The sequence below is a fragment of the Trichomycterus rosablanca genome, chromosome 10, assembly GCF_030014385.1.
Source record: "Trichomycterus rosablanca isolate fTriRos1 chromosome 10, fTriRos1.hap1, whole genome shotgun sequence".
Lineage (NCBI taxonomy): Eukaryota > Metazoa > Chordata > Actinopteri > Siluriformes > Trichomycteridae > Trichomycterus > Trichomycterus rosablanca.
Window position 1 is genome coordinate 6,428,507 of NC_085997.1, and position 16,962 is coordinate 6,445,468.

The window sequence follows — 16,962 nt, forward strand, 5'->3', positions numbered from 1 at the left end:
ATTTTGTTGGACTTGTGGTGGTGGTGGTTAGGGGAAGGGGGTTGTGATTATATGTAACTTTACTACCTTATGTACATTTGTGTCTTTGTTCCCATTTTGAATGTTGTGATATTATTTTAAGCTTAACTTTTCTTTTTCATGTAATTACTGATATTTTACTGGATCTCTGCTGATATCTTGTGGGCCATATTGACTAATCAGTGAAAATTTGTCACATTTTTAGAGATCAAAAGCCTGGGTCCTGGCATCCATGTGGATGTTACTTTGACACGTACCACCTACCTCAGCATTGTTGCAGACCATATACACCCTTTGATGAAAACTGTATTCCCTGATGGCTGTTGACTCTAAAGATGTAAATTTGTATAAAGCTTGAGGTGTCAGAAGTGGGATTCCAGCCCACGCCTCCAGGGGAAACTGCGACCTAAACGCAGCGCCTTAGACCGCTCGGCCATCCTGACACGCTTGCAAGGTCCTAATGCCAATTACCAACAACACCCCCACATGGTCAAAGATTTGTACAAAGTGCTGAATCTTTTCACATTATTATGTATGTTAGAGGGTTAAAGACATAAATTAGTATGAAGCACTAGCAGTCAGAAGTGGGATTCTAACCCATGCCTCCATGGGACACTGTGACCTGAACTCAGCATTTTAGCGACCTCATCCTGACTAGCTTGGGTACCATCGCCATCACCCTCGCCCCACACAGGCGAACTGATTGTACAAACTGCTTAATCTTTTCACATTATTATGTATGGTAAATTTACTGACTGTAACCCATTTGCTGCACTGTACACTTTGTCACTAGGCTGTAAACCATATATCAATCGAATCATATGAGATCTCCAACTGACCAAATAATGTTTTTTGAAAGGGTTCTTTTTGTGTTCTTGGTAGAACTGTTTATACTTGAAGAACTCTTGAAAATAATTTAAGGTTCTTTGCTAACTCAATTTGATTTTTATGGATTTTTTTTCTCTTGCCACATATAAATGCACATAACATTTTAATGACTGTAAAACAATCGTGCAGTTGATACAGGAAAAAAAGAAGAAGGTGAAAGAAAGGAATCTGTTTGTAATCTACCTGCAAAATTCTCCTCCAGAGATGTTTTTCTTTGTGTGTAAACAGCAACAACCTTCACCTAAAACTTTATATAATCACCTTCAGGAGAGACAGCCTGGATATTTACAGCCCAGATATTTACAGCCCGGATAGCTCAGTCGGTAGAGCATCAGACTTTTAATCTGAGGGTCCAGGGTTCAAGTCCCTGTTCGGGCGAGTTATTTCTTACTGTGTTGGGTAAGCAGTAATGTCCCGTACTACTGGTGCTGGTCATAAAATTAGAATAACATGAAAAAGTTGATTTATTTCAGTAATTCCATTCAAAAAGTGAAACTTGTATATTATATTCATTCATTACACACAGACTGATATATTTCAAATGTTTATTTCTTTTAATGTTGATGATTATAACTGACAACTAATGAAAACCCCAAATTCAGTATCTCAGAAAATTAGAATATTGTGACAAGGTACAATATTGAAGACACCTGGTGCCACACTCTAATCAGCTAATTAACTCAAAACACATGCAAAGGCCTTTAAATGGTCTCTCAGTCTAGTTCTGTAGGTTACACAATCATGGGGAAGACTGCTGACTTGACAGTTGTCCAAAAGACGACCATTGACACCTTGCACTCCTTGTGCAAAACACAAAAGGTCATTGCTAAAGAGGCTGGCTGTTCACAGAGCTCTGTGTCCAAGCACATTAATAGAGAGGCAAAGGGAAGGAAAAGATGTGGTAGAAAAAAGTGTACAAGCAATAGGGATAACCGCACCCTGGAGAGGATTGTGAAACAAAACCCATTCAAAAATGTGGGGGAGATTCACAAAGAGTGGACTGCAGCTGGAGTCAGTGCTTCAAGAACCACCACACACAGATGTATGCAAGACATGGGTTTCAGCTGTCGCATTCCTTGTGTCAAGCCACTCTTGAACAAGAGACAGCGTCAGAAGCGTCTCGCCTGGGCTAAAGACAAAAAGGACTGCTGAGTGGTCCAAAGTTATGTTCTCTGATGAAAGTAAATTTTGCATTACCTTTGGAAATCAAGGTCCCAGAGTCTGGAGGAAGAGAGGAGAGGCACAGAATCCACATTGCTTGAGGTCCAGTGTAAAGTTTCCACAGTCAGTGATGGTTTGGAGTGCCATGTCATCTGCTGGTGTTGGTCCACTGTGTTTTCTGAGGTCCAAGGTCAATGCAGCCGTCTACCAGGAAGTTTTAGAGCACTTCATGCTTCCTGCTGCTGACCAGCTTTATGGAAATGCAGATTTCATTTTCCAACAGGACTTGGCACCTGCACACAGTACCTGGTTTAAGGACCATGGTATCCCTGTTCTTAATTGGCCAGCAAACTCGGAGAATGCGAGCATCGATCCAGCTACCGCTCGCATGCTAAGCGAGTGCTCTACCATTCGAGCTAATTCCCCTTACGATGAACCCCCTTTAGCCTTTTGTAAATTGTAATGTACTATCAGAGCGTTGATGCTGCATTATAAAGTGAGGGTGCAACGTGTTTAAGCTCACTTACTCTTTTCTGTATTATGCCTTGCTTTTAAACCATCACAGACTCCGTTTATCGCAGCCTTTAGGACGATCTAAACCCAATCAAAACTGTCTTTGTACCACTGATAGACTGACTTAAGGGTTGATGCTGCATTTTAAAGGGGATGTCATGAGTTTCAGCTGTTCATCTTTTACAAAACAGTTCACCAGATGAAAAACCATTAAAAAGTCACGTACCTCTACTTTAACGAAAAAGTCATTTCAGATAAAACTCCGATACATTTCAAAATTGGAGAATTATAAGTTATTGTGTGTTTGTGTAACCCAATTAAAATTTGGGGATTACTAATATTTTGTTTATGTTAATTTATAACTAGTAAATAAGTTGTTTTTATTTGTTCTGTAAATAATGTTCTGGTTGTTTTATGCTGTTTAAAGTAAAGTGTATGTATAGCCCTCCCTTGATTTATTTTTAAGCCAATCAGCATGAACTGTCACAGGTCGGGAAAAGAGCGGGAGAAAGTGGGTGGAAAAAGAAGAAAAAAGTGGAGAAAATAGCGTGATGTGAAACAAGTGTCATGTAAGTGGGTTAAACACCCGTTTAGGATTTATCTCTCTTGATGCGTAAAGACAAACGGACAGTGAGTCTTATATTAACATCTTGCAGTCGATTAGTTACATTGTTTATGCTGCATCAGCCGTGAACTTCGTCTCTTGAGTTTTCGCGCATGGACATTGAAGGCAGTACGCTTCCTCAGCAACTGTGATGATTACAGTGGATTAAAAGCATCGGATAAACTCTGATTGTTTCATCCAAGATCAAAGGGAAAAAGACTGGTGGATTTTTTCTGTTCCAGCCATGTAAACAAAGAACGTGGACAGCTCCACCACAACCGACCAAATATACTTCGTGATCTGTGCTGATTGGGACTATTAGGTTGGATCAGGCCTGCAACGGTAATTTTGGGTACCCTTTTTTTTAGTTAGTTATTTACCTAACTGCCGGTGTTACGGAGAATTCAGTTCCCCCTGTTTCCCCTTTAACGCGCATGTGCAAAAATCATGACGTTTTTTTCAGTCGCTTCGTTGAGCGTCGGTTTATTTGGAATATGTATTTATAGCGGTATGTTCTTTTCACATTTCATGTTGTATGTTAGGTAGTTTGTGATTAAATACATACTTTAAAGTATTGAATGAACTACTGTCAGAGGTTTTATTGCTCCACCGCAAGTCAGAGGTTTTCACACTGCTGTCTTCAGCCTTGCTGTCAAACAACTAGAATTAACGTGTCAGATTTATTTGTAAATATATCCTAATACAGGACATGCTCTTATTCACACACTAGTTTAAGGTTATTCATCTCAGCTGCACTACCATTTACTTTCAAGAATAGTTTCATTCATGGTGATCTCTCGTTCATTTAAACTTCACAAACTGCATCCATGTGATTTAAAATTAACAAACAGTATGTAGAACAAGTTTAACCTATAGATCAGTCCATTACACTAACAACACAGGGGGGAACACATTTACCTGGAGACCTGGGGAATATGGTTCCCCACATGTATATTACTGTGTGTGTATTCATATAACACCACAGTGATGCTGGTGATGTATTTACCTGTTGTTATTATGTAGAACAAGTTTAACCTATAGATCAGTCCATTACACTAAAACACAGGGGGAACACATTTACCTGGAGACCTGGAAAAAATGGTTCCCCACATGTATATCACTGTGTGTGTAATTATAAAACACTACAGTGATGCTGGTGATGTATTTACCTGTTGTTATTATGTAGAACAAGTTTAACCTATAGATCAGTCCATTACACTAAAACACAGGGGGGAACACATTTACCTGGAGACCTGGAAAAAATGGTTCCCCACATGTATATCACTGTGTGTGTGTAATTATAAAACACTACAGTGATGCTGGTGATGTATTTACCTGTTGTTATTATGTAGAACAAGTTTGACTGGTGGTACCAAAGAAATAATGCCTTAATTTTATTGGCTTTTTCACTGCACCATGCTATTATATATGTCCTTGACTTTCCCTCTGGGATTAATAAAGTGATCTATCTATTATAGCCTGTGATGGATGTGACAGATGGTACCACCAGTCATGTGTTGGCAACCCACCAGTAGAGGAAGACCTTCATTGTCCGGCATGTACTGAAGATTAGACCAAGGTTAACTGGGACGTTATTTCTAAAAAATTTGCTTGTTGCTGTATTTTATTTTATGTTGCTCTTTTAGTTTATTTAAAAAGTAGATAGTAAATTAATCATTCATTTCTGTTTAGTAACTGCTTTATCCTGGTCATGGCCGTGGAGGATCCATAACTGTTCCTGGGGAAACTGGACGTACGGCAGGAGTGCACTATGGATGTGATGCTAGTCAATCCCAGGGCACCATCCCAGATTTTATTTTATTTCGTTTAAAAATATATATATTTCTATTAAGCTATAAATATGTATTTAAGTTTTAATTTGCATTGAGGTGGATTTCTTTATTATATATTTGCATAATTGTAATATATGCATAATTTAGTTTAACACTAATTTCTAATACAGATATTTTGTTCTTAAAATGTGTGTGTGCCTGTAGTGTGCACTAAAAAAAAGAAAAGAATCATCACACAGTAATATACATGTGGGGAACCATATTCCCCAGGTCTCCAGGTAAATGTGTTCCCCCCTGTGTTTTAGTGTAATGGACTGGTCTATAGGTTAAACTTGTTCTACATAATAGCAACAGTTAAATACATCACCAGCATCACTGTAGTGTTTTATAATTACACACACAGTAATATACATGTGGGGAACCATATTCCCCAGGTCTCCAGATAAATGTGTTCCCCCCTGTGTTTTAGTGTAATGGACTGGTCTATAGGTTAAACTTGTTCTACATAATAACAACAGTTAAATACATCACCAGCATCACTGTAGTGTTTTATAATTACACACACAGTAATATACATGTGGTGAACCATTTTTTCCAGGTCTCCAGGTAAATGTGTTCCCCCCTGTGTTTTAGTGTAATGGACTGATCTATAGGTTAAACTTGATCTACATAATAACAACAGGTAAATACATCACCAGCATCACTGTAGTGTTTTATAATTACACACACAGTAATATACATGTGGGGAACCATTTTTTCCAGGTCTCCAGGTAAATGTGTTCCCCCCTGTGTTTTAGTGTAATGGACTGATCTATAGGTTAAACTTGATCTACATAATAACAACAGGTAAATACATCACCAGCATCACTGTAGTGTTTTATAATTACACACACAGTGATATACATGTGGGGAACCATTTTTTCCAGGTCTCCAGGTAAATGTGTTCCCCCCTGTGTTTTAGTGTAATGGACTGATCTATAGGTTAAACTTGTTCTACATAATAACAACAGGTAAATACATCACCAGCATCACTGTGGTGTTATATGAATACACACACAGTAATATACATGTGGGGAACCATATTCCCCAGGTCTCCAGGTAAATGTGTTCCCCCCTGTGTTGTTAGTGTAATGGACTGATCTATAGGTTAAACTTGTTCTACATACTGTTTGTTAATTTTAAATCACATGGATGCAGTTTGTGAAGTTTAAATGAACGAGAGATCACCATGAATGAAACTATTCTTGAAAGTAAATGGTAGTGCAGCTGAGATGAATAACCTTAAACTAGTGTGTGAATAAGAGCATGTCCTGTATTAGGATATATTTACAAATAAATCTGACACGTTAATTCTAGTTGTTTGACAGCAAGGCTGAAGACAGCAGTGTGAAAACCTCTGACTTGCGGTGGAGCAATAAAACCTCTGACAGTAGTTCATTCAATACTTTAAAGTATGTATTTAATCACAAACTACCTAACATACAACATGAAATGTGAAAAGAACATACCGCTATAAATGCATATTCCAAATAAACCGACGCTCAACGAAGCGACTGAAAAAAACGTCATGATTTTTGCACATGCGCGTTAAAGGGGAAACAGGGGGAACTGAATTCTCCGTAACACCTGTTTTCTGTCGATTTGTCCTACCCTATCGAAACTTCCTACAGTAGCGCAGATTTATAGATCTATCTGTCGATTTCTCCTACCTTATCGAAATGTATTCTTGTAGTAAATATTTAAGTTTTATCGATATATTCTTATTAAAATTAGGTCTATATATTATTATAAACTAAAGGTAGCACATTTTGATAGGTCTGTATCTTATTATAACTAGTGGTAGCACATTTTGATAGGTCTATATCTTATTATAAACTATAGGTAGCACATCTCGATAGCTCTATATATTATTATAACTAGTGGTAGCACATCTCGATAGCTCTATATATTATTATAAACTATAGGTAGCACATCTCGATAGCTCTATATATTATTATAACTAGTGGTAGCACATCTCGATAGCTCTATATCTTATTATAAACTATAGGTAGCACATCTCGATAGCTCTATATATTATTATAACTAGTGGTAGCACATCTCGATAGCTCTATATATTATTATAACTAGTGGTAGCACATCTCGATAGCTCTATATATTATTATAAACTATAGGTAGCACATCTCGATAGCTCTATATTATTATAAACTATAGGTAGCACATCTCGATAGCTCTATATCTTATTATAAACTATAGGTAGCACATCTCGATAGCTCTATATATTATTATAACTAGTGGTAGCACATCTCGATAGCTCTATATATTATTATAACTAGTGGTAGCACATCTCGATAGCTCTGTATCTTATTATAAACTATAGGTAGCACATCTCGATAGCTCTATATATTATTATAACTAGTGGTAGCACATCTCGATAGCTCTGTATATTATTATAAACTATAGGTAGCACATCTCGATAGCTCTATATATTATTATAAACTATAGGTAGCACATCTCGATAGCTCTGTATATTATTATAAACTATAGGTAGCACATCTCGATAGCTCTGTATATTATTATAAACTATAGGTAGCACATCTCGATAGCTCTATATCTTATTATAATTAGTGGTAGCACATCTCGATAGCTCTGTATCTTATTATAAACTATAGGTAGCACATCTCGATAGCTCTATATATTATTATAACTAGTGGTAGCACATCTCGATAGCTCTGTATATTATTATAAACTATAGGTAGCACATCTCGATAGCTCTATATATTATTATAAACTATAGGTAGCACATCTCGATAGCTCTGTATATTATTATAAACTATAGGTAGCACATCTCGATAGCTCTATATCTTATTATAATTAGTGGTAGCACATCTCGATAGCTCTGTATCTTATTATAACTAGTGGTAGCACATCTCGATAGCTCTATATTATTATAAACTATAGGTAGCACATCTCGATAGCTCTATATATTATTATAAACTATAGGTAGCACATCTCGATAGCTCTATATATTATTATAACTAGTGGTAGCACATCTCGATAGCTCTATATATTATTATAAACTATAGGTAGCACATCTCGATAGCTCTGTATATTATTATAAACTATAGGTAGCACATCTCGATAGCTCTATATATTATTATAAACTATAGGTAGCACATCTCGATAGCTCTATATCTTATTATAATTAGTGGTAGCACATCTCGATAGCTCTGTATCTTATTATAACTAGTGGTAGCACATCTCGATAGCTCTATATATTATTATAAACTATAGGTAGCACATCTCGATAGCTCTGTATATTATTATAAACTATAGGTAGCACATCTCGATAGCTCTGTATATTATTATAAACTATAGGTAGCACATCTCGATAGCTCTATATCTTATTATAATTAGTGGTAGCACATCTCGATAGCTCTGTATCTCATTATAACTAGCGGTAGCACATCTCGATAGCTCTATATATTATTATAACTAGTGGTAGCACATCTCGATAGCTCTATATATTATTATAAACTATAGGTAGCACATCTCGATAGCTCTGTATATTATTATAAACTATAGGTAGCACATCTCGATAGCTCTATATCTTATTATAAACTATAGGTAGCACATCTCGATAGCTCTATATCTTATTATAAACTATAGGTAGCACATCTCGATAGCTTTATATATTATTATAATTAGTGGTAGCACATCTCGATAGGTCTATATATTATTAAAAAACGATGGGTAGCACATCTCGACAGCTCTATATATTATTATAATTAGTGGTAGCACATCTCGATAGGTCTATATATCATTAAAAAACGATGGGTAGCACACTTGATTCATTGACTCTTCTCTCAGACATATATCTCAATTTTTTTTTTATTAGGATTTTAACTTCATGTTGATTACATTCATGACAGGAACGGTAGTTACTCATTACACAAGATTTATCAATTCACAAGTTTAATATCAAACACAGTCATAGACAATTTTGTGTCTCCAATTCACCTCACTTGCATGTCTTTGGACTGTGGGAGAAAACCGGAGCACCCGGAAAAAAAACCCACATAGACATGGGAGAACATGCAAACTCCACAAAGAAAGAACACACCTGTAAATCGAGCCCAGGACCTTCTTGCTGTGAATCAACAATGCTACCCACTGAGCCACTATGTGGCCCATACATCTCAAATAATTGTGTAATTTTTAAACTAGTTTATTAACAATAACAACAACACATCCTGAGTCTCTGGAGGATTAGTGTCTACATTTTTTACATATGTAGTTCGGGTGTAAATTCTGCACATTAAAATGTACCCATCTACTGTCACACTGCACCTGAGAAAAACAGGTAACAATGCTGTACAAATAATGTTGACTTTTTAGTAATAAAGGTAAAATTAGATGAAATCTGTATAATATAGCTGCTCTAAATATTTACAATTTCAATCATGCTCTTGTCAGCTCTGTCTTGCAGCATGGAGCAACTTATGCAGTAATCAGTAATCCTTTGCATTGTCGTAAATCACCACTCAGCCCTGCTGTCATGAAGTTGCCTTGGCTTCATAATTCCTATTAATTCATGGAGACATTGGCAAAAGTTACAAACTGGTTTAGCAAATTCTAACTAGTTTAAAATGTTCAATAACAATAACACCTCTGTTGTTGTTTATTTATACATGCATATGAACTTGAGTTCATCCTGAAAAACTTACCATACATGTAGAAGCACTTTTTAGTTCTACAATTACTGACTGTAGTCCATATGTTTCTCTACATACTTTTTAACCTGCTTTCACCCTGTTCTGGACCACCACAGAGCAGGTATTATTTAGGTGGTGGATCATTCTAAGCACTGCAGTGACACTGACATGGTGGTGGTGTGTTAGTGTGTGTTGTGCTGCTATGAGTGGATCGGACACAGCAGCGCTGTTGGAGTTTTTAAACACCTCACTGTCACTGCTGGACTGAGAATCGTCCAACAACCAAAAACATCCAGCCAACAGCGCCCCGTGGGCAGCATCCTGTGACCACTGATGAAGGTCTAGAAGATCCCCGACTCAAACAGCAGCAATAGATGAGAGATCATCTCTGACTTTACATCTACAAGGTGGACCAACTAGGTAGGAGTGTCTAATAGAGTGGACAGTGAGTGGACACGGTATCTTAAAACTCCAGCAGCACTGCTGTGTCTGATCCACTCATACCAGCACGACACACACTAACACACCACCACCATGTCAGTGTCAGAATGATCCACCACCTAAATAATACCTGCTCTGTGGGGGTCCTGACCATTGAAAAACAGCATGAAAGAGACCAACAAAGCATGTAGAGAAAGAGATGGACTACAGTCAGTAATTGTAAAACTACAAAGTGCTTCTATATGGTAAGTTTTTCAGGATGAACTTAAGTTCATATGCATGTGAAGGCAGGCTAGCGAGTTCTTTTGGCAATATAGTGTGTATAATATATATATATATATATATATATATATATATATATATATATATATATATATATATATATATATATATATATATATACAGTACAGGCCAAAAGTTTGGACACACCTTCTCATTCCTGTGGTTTTTCTTAATTTTTTTTAAATTTTCTACATTGTAGATTAATACTAAAGACATCCAAACTATGAAGGAACACATATGGAATTATGTAGTAAACAAAAAAGTGTTAAACAAACCAGAATATGTTTTATATTTTAGATTCTTCAAAGTAGCCATCTTTTGCTTTAATGACAGATTTGCACACTCTTTGAAATTTTCTCAACCAGCTTTATTAGGTTTCCACCTGGAATGGTTTTCAATGAATGTTTGTGCCTTGTCTAGAGTGAATTTTTGGAATTTGTTGCTTTTTTAATGTGTTTGAGACCATCAGTTGGGTTGTGCAGAGGTAGAGTTGGTAAAATATAAAACATATTCTGGTTTGTTTAACACTTTTTGGTTCACTACATAATTCTTCATAGTTTGGATGTCTTCAGTATTAATCTACAATGTAGAAAATAACAATAATCAAGAAAAAACATTGAAGAGAAGGTGTGTCCAAACTTTTGGCTGGTGTGTCCAAACTTTTGGCCTGTACTGTATATATATATATAATACACACTATATTATATACACTATATATATACTGTATATATATATATATATATACATCGATTTGTCTGAGTATCTGAATAATCTGAATATATATATACTGTATATATACTGTATATCTATATATAATATATAATATATATATATATATATATATACAGTATATATATATATATATACAGTGTATCACAAAAGTGAGTACACCCCTCACATTTCTGCAAATATTTCATTATATCTTTCCATGGGACAACACTATAGACATGAAACTTGGATATAACTTAGAGTAGTCAGTGTACAACTTGTATAGCAATGTAGATTTACTGTCTTCTGAAAATAACTCAACAGACAGCCATTAATGTCTAAATAGCTGGCAACATAAGTGAGTACACCCCACAGTGAACATGTCCAAATTGTGCCCAAAGTGTCAATATTTTGTGTGACCACCATTATTATCCAGCACTGCCTTAACCCTCTTGGGCATGGAATTCACCAGAGCTGCACAGGTTGCTACTGGAATCCTCTTCCACTCCTCCATGATGACATCACGGAGCTGGTGGATGTTAGACACCTTGAACTCCTCCACCTTCCACTTGAGGATGCGCCACAGGTGCTCAATTGGGTTTAGTCCATCACCTTTACCTTCAGCTTCCTCAGCAAGGCAGTTGTCATCTTGGAGGTTGTGTTTGGGGTCGTTATTCTGTTGGAAAACTGCCATGAGGCCCAGTTTTCGAAGGGAGGGGATCATGCTCTGTTTCAGAATGTCACAGTACATGTTGGAATTCATGTTTCCCTCAATGAACTGCAGCTCCCCAGTGCCAGCAACACTCATGCAGCCCAAGACCATGATGCTACCACCACCATGCTTGACTGTAGGCAAGATACAGTTGTCTTGGTACTTCTCACCAGGGCGCCGCCACACATGCTGGACACCATCTGAGCCAAACAAGTTTATCTTGGTCTCGTCAGACCACAGGGCATTCCAGTAATCCATGTTCTTGGACTGCTTGTCTTCAGCAAACTGTTTGCGGGCTTTCTTGTGCGTCAGCTTCCTTCTGGGATGACGACCATGCAGACCGTGTGCGGCGTATGGTCTGAGCACTGACAGGCTGACCTCCCACGTCTTCAACCTCTGCAGCAATGCTGGCAGCACTCATGTGTCTATTTTTTAAAGCCAACCTCTGGATATGACGCCGAACACGTGGACTCAACTTCTTTGGTCGACCCTGGCGAAGCCTGTTCCGAGTGGAACCTGTCCTGGAAAACCGCTGTATGACCTTGGCCACCATGCTGTAGCTCAGTTTCAGGGTGTTAGCAATCTTCTTATAGCCCAGGCCATCTTTGTGGAGAGCAACAATTCTATTTCTCACATCCTCAGAGAGTTCTTTGCCATGAGGTGCCATGTTGAATATCCAGTGGCCAGTATGAGAGAATTGTACCCAAAACACCAAATTTAACAGCCCTGCTCCCCATTTACACCTGGGACCTTGACACATGACACCAGGGAGGGACAACGACACATTTGGGCACAATTTGGACATGTTCACTGTGGGGTGTACTCACTTATGTTGCCAGCTATTTAGACATTAATGGCTGTGTGTTGAGTTATTTTCAGAAGACAGTAAATCTACACTGCTATACAAGCTGTACACTGACTACTCTAAGTTATATCCAAGTTTCATGTCTATAGTGTTGTCCCATGGAAAGATATAATGAAATATTTGCAGAAATGTGAGGGGTGTACTCACTTTTGTGATACACTGTATATATATGTGTGTGTGTGTGTGTATTTACAGTATATATATATATATATATATATATATATATTACAGATCTGTAATATAAATACAAAACATTTTGGAGGGATATCTTAATCTCAAATAATTAGGACTGAACTGACAAGGGAGCAGCAACAAAATAGTTTTACACATACCAATAGCTAAGTACATAAAACACGTAATAAATGGTCAACATATTCCCTCAGTAATTAACTTTAAACTCAACTTTAAACTTTACACAACCTTAACTGTACATATTATCAAAGTACCATGGTTAAATAAAACATTAACACACAGCGTTATTAGATAAACAGTTATTCAACAGTAATCTGAAGTACAGCTAATTTGAGCACTTTGCATATTTTTATATAGCTTTTTTTTAAAGTCACATAATAACGGCATTACATACACTTAAACTTTAAACTTTTTAAAGAACTAAAACGAAACCACACGTTACTAACCGCTACAAGAAATAAAATAGGCAAAGGTAGCACAGAATTATAGGCGTTCCCCGCATCGAGTCAAAAACTGATGTGCGCATGCTCGGTAGGACAAATCGATGGGTAGGATAAATCGACAGAACACTGGCTTAGGAGGGATTGATAACATTTTAAGGGCCAGTGATAGCTCAGTGGTTAAGGTACTGGACTAGTAAACAGAAGGTTGTCGTTTCAAGCCCCACCACCACCAAGTTGCCACTGTTGGGTACCTGAGCAAGGCCCTTAACCCTCAATTGCTCATTGTGTAAGTCGCTTTGGATAAAAGCGTATGCTGTAAATGTAAATTTTAAATATTACTGATGGTAATTTAAGTGAATCTGTATTATAACATTTTTGTAAAATATATCGGGGTTTGAAATGCATATTAATGATTGTGTAAATGAGTAAATAGTTAATTTGTTTAAGTATTATTAACGTATACAAGTTTTGTATGTGAGTCAGGGATAATGTTAATACAGCTACTGTAAATGGTGTTAGTCGCAGGTTTTTTGTGCCAGGTTAGTACCACATATATATAGGGTAATTGAAGTAGTTTTTTCGGTTTAAATAAGAGTATAGTTTAAATATAAAATAACCTTAAGTACTGATAAGTAGTGGCCCTTTTAAATCCTTACATTACCACAAAGAAAGAGATTTCTTAAACAAATAAAATAAGTCGGGGAGCGCTACATGGCACTACATTTGTCAATTTAAACAAGTCAAAAAAGGTCTTTAAACCAAACGATTTGAGTGAAAATAGAGCATAACTGTCACTGTAGAACTTACAGACTGACCTAATGTTTGATGCAGCGTTTCAGTGAGCAATGACTTTCATATTATGTGTTGCCTTTAAGTGATCATAATGTTTCGGCATTGGAGAAGGTGGGCATCGATCCCACTACCTCTCGCATGCTAAGCAAGTGCTCTACCATTCGAGCTAATTCCCCTTACACAGAACCTTCCTTTAGGATTTGTAAATTGTAATGTACTGACAGAGCGTTGATGCTGCATTATAAAGTGAGGGTGCAACGTGTTTAAGCTCACGTACTGTTTTCTATAGTATGCGTTGTTTTTAAACCATCACAGACTCAGTTTATTGAAAACGTTGATCTTAGCCTTTAGGACGAACAATGTCAGGTCTTTTATGAAGTGCATTTTTTCTTTGATTTTGTTGGACCTGTAGGAGATTGTTCTGTTCTTGTTGCAGCTCTGCTGGAGGGTTATTTTCTTGGTGTTTGTGGTGGTGGTGGTGGTGGGGGGGTCTTTGTTCCCATTTTGGTTTATTTAGTAAATGATGTACTTTACATCCATTTCAATAATGTGAACATTTCCATTTTTGTCGTAAAATACTGCTGTAACAATGTAAATGGACACTGAATAAACATACTTAAATGGATATTTAAGTATTTAAGTACATATTTAAATGGATGTAAAGTACATCATATACTAAATAAACGAAAATGGGACCAAAGACCCCACCACCACCACCACCACCACCACCACCACCACCACCACAAACACCAAGAAAATAACCCTCCAGCAGAGCTGCAACAATAAACAGAGCAAGATCAGGATGAATACATGATTCAGTTTCTCACATTTTCAGTGATCAAAAGCCTGGGTCCTGGCATCCATGTGGATGTTACTTTGACACATACCACCTACCTCAGCATTGTTGCAGACCATGTACACCCTTTGATGAAAACTGTATTCCCTGATGGCTGTGTTCTCTAAAGAAGTAGATTTGTATAAATAATGAGCTGTCAGAAGTGGGATTTGAACCTAGGCTTCCAGGTGAGACTGTAAACTTAGACTGCTCGGCCATCCTGACCTGAATGCATGTTACGAAAGACACCCCCACATGGCCAAAGATTTGTACAAACTGCTGAATCTTTTCACATTATTATGTATGTTAGAGGGTTAAAGACATAATGTGTATAAAGCACTAGCAGTCAGAAGTGGGATTCAAACCCATGCCTCAATGAGAGACTGTGACCTGAGTGCAGCCCCACACAGACTAAGATTTGTTCGAACTTTTCACATTATTATGTATAGTAAATTTACTGACTGTAACCCATTTGCTGCACTGTACACTTAGTCACTAGGCTGTAAACCATATATCAATAGAAAGGGAGCCCTATATGAGCACTCCAACTGACCAAATAATGTTTTTGGGTGGACCATTGTTAGCACTGTAACGGCACTAGCATGTTAGGGTGTGTTTTCTCTGGTATGAGTGTATTAGGTACAGCCTTCTTGTTGGGTTTTTAACTGACTAGATTATTTATTAAGATTATTTATTATTTTTTAAGAACTCAAACCCTGTTGTGCTCGTTGTTTGCCTATTAGTTCCTCGGCGCCTTGTTGCTGTAGCTCAAGCAGCTTGTTCTGTTGGAACTGTGACTGTAGTCTATCAGGGGACAGCCGACGTGAGCCACCAGTGGTAGACTGCTGGGAAGCCGTGATCGTATAATGGTTAGTACTCTGCCTTGTGGCCGCAGCAACCGCGGTTCGAATCCAAGTCATGGTGCTGTCTTTTTGTATGCCGTGCTTCGAAGGTTTCTATTCTCTCATCGGGCAAGAGACCGAAATGAGGCTGGAGCTTCAGGAACCATAGTCAAACAGGGGCCAGTGGCGCAATGGATAACGCGTCTGACTACGGATCAGAAGATTCTAGGTTCGACTCCTGGCTGGCTCGGTTACCTTATTCCTTTTTTTTGTCTCTCTAATTTCTCGTGTATGGAGCGCCAACAATGGAGGTCTTGTCAAAGTGAAAAAGACTTGTCAGAGCGGACAGAAGTGGCTGATGTTGTTGGAGCTATGACTGCAGTCTATCAGGCAGCAGCCGACATGAGCCACCAGTGGCTGACCACTGGGCAGCCGTGATGGTATAGTGGTTAGTACTCTGCGTTGTAGCTGAAGCAACCCTGCTTCGAATCCGGGTCACGGCACTGTCTTTTTGTATGCTGTGCTTCGAAGGTTTCTATTCTCTCCTTGCAGCTTTTTCTGTTGAAACTATGACTGCAGTCTATCAGGGGGCAGCCGACGTGAGCCACCAGTGGTAGACTGCTGGGAAGCCGTGATCGTATAGTGGTTAGTACTCTGCGTTGTGGCCGCAGTAATCCCTGTTCGAATCTGGGTCACGGCACTGTCTTTTGTTCGTTGCTGTAGCTCAAGCAGCTTGCAGTTCAAATCTTAGGCCATGTGGGGGTGTTAAGGAAAATTGGCATTGGTAACGTGCAAGCAAGTCAGGATGGCCAAGCAGTCGTTCAGCTCGCAGTCTCCCCTGGAGCCGTGGGTTCGAATTCCCCTTCTGACAGCTCATGCTTTATACCTTCAAATCGGGAACAAAGATGCAAATGCACATAAGATATTACAGTTACATATAATCACAAACACCCCACCACCACCATTAAAAAGAAAACCCTCCAGCAGCACTGCAACAAGAACAGAACAATATCCTACAAATCCAACAAAATCAAAGAGAATGGACTTCATAAAAGATCTCATCCCCGAATATGGCTGCATGTTGGCACTGTCGGCTGACTGAGACTTTTTGAACTGCACTATTTTGGCCCTTACATAAAGCAGCATCAACCCTTAAGTCAG

General features: G+C 38.0%; 1 long non-coding RNA gene and 2 other non-coding genes across 3 annotated transcripts; all 3 read left to right on the forward strand.

The window, feature by feature from the left end:
* The first annotated feature begins 1,211 nt into the window (after positions 1 to 1,211).
* On the forward strand, positions 1,212 to 1,284 carry trnak-uuu (transfer RNA lysine (anticodon UUU)). Its single transcript has one exon. It is a non-coding gene; the product is annotated as a tRNA-Lys (tRNA).
* Positions 1,285 to 3,537: 2,253 nt separating this feature from the next.
* Positions 3,538 to 5,164, forward strand: LOC134321746 (uncharacterized). Its single transcript, XR_010013893.1, has 3 exons — positions 3,538 to 3,692; positions 4,663 to 4,763; positions 4,877 to 5,164. It is a non-coding gene; the product is annotated as an uncharacterized LOC134321746 (long non-coding RNA).
* A 10,814-nt stretch (positions 5,165 to 15,978) lies between these two features.
* trnar-acg (transfer RNA arginine (anticodon ACG)) lies at positions 15,979 to 16,051 on the forward strand. The gene has a single exon. It is a non-coding gene; the product is annotated as a tRNA-Arg (tRNA).
* Positions 16,052 to 16,962: the final 911 nt, after the last annotated feature.